This window comes from Halyomorpha halys, unplaced genomic scaffold, assembly GCF_000696795.3.
Source record: "Halyomorpha halys isolate HHAL.00 unplaced genomic scaffold, Hhal_1.1 Scaffold897.1, whole genome shotgun sequence".
Classification (NCBI taxonomy): domain Eukaryota; kingdom Metazoa; phylum Arthropoda; class Insecta; order Hemiptera; family Pentatomidae; genus Halyomorpha; species Halyomorpha halys.
In genome coordinates, this window is record NW_027114341.1 from 17,760 (window position 1) to 22,464 (window position 4,705).

A 4,705-nucleotide genomic window follows, 5' to 3' on the forward strand; every position below is an offset into this window, starting at 1 on the left:
TCATTGATTATAATTACCTAGCAGCTGTCATCAATGCTCATTTTTACCAATAATATCTAATATTTAATGGTTTATGAATTTTAGGATACATTTCATACCCAAGAAAAGCTCCCTTTCTTTTGTATTTGAGTAATTTAAATAACTCCTGACGAGATTAGCATTATATTCTTTATAGATTAAATGATATTACCTTCTGGGAAGATTACGTTTTTTCCCTATGATATTGAAGAAATGCATAATAGGATTATGCATTAATGAACTATTTAGATGGAATTCATATCCTCTTCTATCTACATCCATCCTTCTTAGTAAGAATGATCGGCTACTTAAATTTGTCTTAAAAATCAACGCCATTTTATTCACATTATGCCAATAGTTCTAGGAAAATCACGAAACTGCTTGCGACATTTCGTGTTTCTACATGTGTTTTGTATGAAATGATAAAGTATTTATAAATTGTTCATTGTTGCAGTATCACTTGACTTATGTAATAAAAAAATTTAGAAAAATATCATTCAGATTTACAGCATCATAAAAAACGCAACCGTAAATATACATTGTACTTAATTATTTATCGAACAAGATTTATTATTTATTTGTAGATACTGATTTTTCAAAGATAATTATAATCTTATTTCCTCTAATAGGAAAAAAAATTCCAAAATTGGCTAATAACACCCACATCGGCAGCGCTGTACCTAGTATCAGATTCGTGTTTACAACGTGTTTAAAGGTATGCATAAAGAATAAATTCCCTCTTTATTGCATTAAAGCTATAATCATTGAAGCTTTGGTTAACATCTGTAAAATGATAAATTAATTCCCTTTGTTACCAATTGTAATATTGTTCAATACACGGGATTACAAAAATAACCGCCCCGAGCACCACTTAGAAAGGAAACACCACGGAAGAGCACTTTTTAAAATATTTATTTGACCGATTATATTTTTCAATGTAAGAGAAATTTATTGTTCCTATTTCGAAAATTGATGGGTTTTTTTTATTATTCTTTATTTTTTTAAAATTAATTTTGGAGTGGAATCTTCAAAAATAATTCCAGTCCGGCCTCCAGGTGGCCTAGATGCATGGCCATACGAAATGTCACTTATGGTTATATTTAACCTCATTTATGAAAGTTAGAACTAAAGGAAGAAGGTACCTATTCTGTTTTACCAAGAAATGAAAGTTAAACCATACAAACCGAAGAAGCTTTAAATTTCTCTCATAATGTTTTTCAAGTACTGTCAGTGGACGGAAACTCGCAATATTGATGTTTACAAATATACCATTTACAATACAGTACTCGTAATTCTTCATTTTTTTTTTAATTTCTAATTCCTGAATCATGAAAAAGACATTCAATTAATGCTAATTTTGTATCGCAAGTTTTTAACAATGTTACGTTTTTTAATTTTTTTTTTCAGCAAAAAATTGCACATTTTACTCTTTTTAGTGATAATTTCGATTTTTGTTGCATACAATTTAATGCTCTAACCAAATTTCTTGTATTATACACATTTAGGAGTATTTAGACCAATATTTAATTTATAATTAAACGTTGACAAATTTGAAGAAAAGCAATGCATTAGGTAACATATCGCTCCTTTTCTTGAATAGTGGTACATCTTACAAAAACAATTTTTAGTTTTTATTTGGAATTAGACGTATTCCAAAGATAGTACCATAATAGTCGTTCTACAGTGTTTCCTAAAGTTATTAGTTGTTACAAATTAACTCCAGTCTACACTAGAACCTTTAGAAAACCTCAAACACTGACAGAAATGAATTGCTATGTTTAATGCTGTTGCCTCTGGAATGCCAGTGTTGAGGTGGGTTATTTTCTTGATTATTCTGCTTCTCCAGAAGGCCTCGACAATGCGTGTTCAGTTTATAAAGGTAGGACAGCTGACAAGGAAGATAGTTAGATAGGATGAGACTAGCGGTTAACAACCGCTATATCTCAGAGGATGGTAACCTCGTCCTACCGGGCACTATTCCGATAAACATGAGGGAGGTATGCAGGCCTGGAGGGTAGCTAGCCTCCAGAGTCATGCAGGAAGGTTCCTTCGTCCTGCCGGGTACTATTCCGACATGGGTGAAAGAGGTATGTAAGCCCGGAGGGTAGCTAGCCGCCGGAGCTTACGAAAGGATAACAGGTAGATGTGAGAGATCATGTCAAGGGTGAACCAATAATAACAACCACTTAGAAATCAGGATCGGCTATAAACCGAAACTATCTCAAGTAGAGGCTTTGGGTTTGTATTCGGTGTTTTATTAGGAGTTCTTGACGACGCTTATTTATAGGCCTAGTGCATACGGCCGAAGTGATCTTATCTTATCTGCTTGAGGTAGTTTCGTGCGTTATTTTGGTATCGTTTATTTATTATTTTATCGACATTGCTAAGGAGTATGTACAAAAATTAATAATATGTAAAAATAACAATATGTTTTTATAAAGGAAAGTAATGTATACATTTGAGAGCTTCGGTAAGTCTTGAGGTGCTGCGCTCTAGTGGATTGTAGCTGAACACCTTGCTACATCAGGATAATTGTAGGTAATTATCTAAAATTATTTATATTAATTTATTTAGTTTATTTGAGTCATACAAACATTTTACAATTGGATAACTTTTCAAAGCTGAAGTGTTAACTAATTTCTTTGAGAAAATATTCTACAATACAGAAAGAAGTCCGACTTTAGTTAATGACGAAATTGACGAGTATTTAAGTCTCCTTCACGCAACAGTTCTTCTCCTACCTAAATTCACGACACCAAAAGAAATCCAATAATTGATTAAAAATCTCAAAATGAAAAAATGTCCTGACCATGATTTGATCTCAGTAATTAATTCCCCATAGCAATGTTACCCAGGAAACCTTTCGTTTACATCTGGTCATTTTTTAACAGTTATCTGCATCCTGGATATTTTCCCGATTCGTGAAAGAGGCCGAACTCGTATTAATACATAAACCTGGTAAAACGCTAAAATAATCAGCAGCTATATCAGTTTATTGCCCATTTTTGAAAAATTACTTGATTCAGTTATAAAAAAAATCTTTATTTATTCAGAGCATCAAAATTAGATTTTCAATTTGGTTTTCAGTACAGTCATTCCACTTCTCAAGACTGGCAAGACTATCAGAATTTATAATAAACGAATTCGAAAAGAAGAGACACACCATACACAAACTAAAGAAAGGAGACACTCCGAAATACTCACACAATATTCTGAGCTCCGGTACTCCACAAGGTTCAGTCCTTTCTCCCATTCTGTTCAACTTCTATCTTCACATCATCCAGTCCACGCATACCTCCCATAGCTATGTTCGCTGATGGTACAGCACTGTTCTCTCAACACGGTGATATAATACTGGCATGATATACTTTGCAAAGTATTTAATTGGTTGGTTGTATTTTTGAGGGAAGAAGAGATCAGAACTTTCCTCAGGTGTTGGTTTGCATACTTTGAAACTTAAAAATCCTTTCATTTATACCATTTTATTATTAAAATAATTGATTATAGAAAAATTACGAATTTGGTCACGCTCCTGCAAGGCAGCCTTATGTTGTGGTGAATAGGAATGTTCGCCGTTGCAATCGAAACTAATGTAAAACAGAAGGCATCTGGTGATTGGCGTTTTCATCATGAGGTCCGCCTTTTTGGCTTCACTTTTCCTGGCAGGTTACTTCTAATATTATACTTCTTGCTTGATTATTTGCTATTGGCGAGCGGTAAAACTTCAGGAAAATATTCCATGAAGTTTAACATTTTTAGGAAAACTCATCTCATTTAATAGAGTTTATAGGTAATTATGAAAAATGTTAGTTTAATCTCATTAAATAATGTTTTGCTACATTTTTTGCAGTTTCAAGACGGTTCAAATTTTGTCCCAACTAATTCTTTACCCCCCTCTCTCGTATAGGGACATCTCTCATTACGTTAAAGCAGGTAATATTTTAAAGCATTAGAAAGTATAAAACGGTTATTTTCAAGGTATGGATTGGTTATTTTTATCGGAGGAATCAGCTACACTTACTTGATATTTGTAATGAAAAACACTTTTATGCAACACTGGAGAGGACTCCATTATTTTGTGATTAGCGCCAATATCCTTCTCGTTTGATTGTGATATCAGTCAAACAAGTTTGTTTATTAGTGTGTCATTATTCTGACAACTCTCCACGGCAAAAAACATGAGTAAATCTCCTCCAAAGAAAAACTGGAAAGGAAGGGGCCGAGGTAAAGGAGGCTATTTTAAGGGAAGACCTTTTATTTTTGAGAAAAAAAAACTTGATCCTTGTAAGTTAATCCATTCTTATTTTTATTTATTTATTAGAATGTTTTTTTCAACAGCACCTTATTGATAAAAAGGTGAATAGATTTACAAATGTACAGGGTGTTAAAATTTTAACTATTAATTTCTGGGAGTGTGATCTGTGAAAAAAAACAGTAAATTTATTTATATGTTTTCTTGATTAGTTGCTTAATGTCCCTTAATAAAGTAAGAGTAACAAGTATGAGTTAAGAGTTAAATGTAATTTGGATAGTGAAGGTGATTCTTTTGTTTAGGTTTAGTTATTTGGTTATTCATGAATAAGTATAGTGATTAAACCAAAATTAGCTAAAATTTATGATTAATTAGAATTATAAAACTCTTTTAATTGTGTTTTTCATATGTACATTCTTTCAGTAATCAATTTTT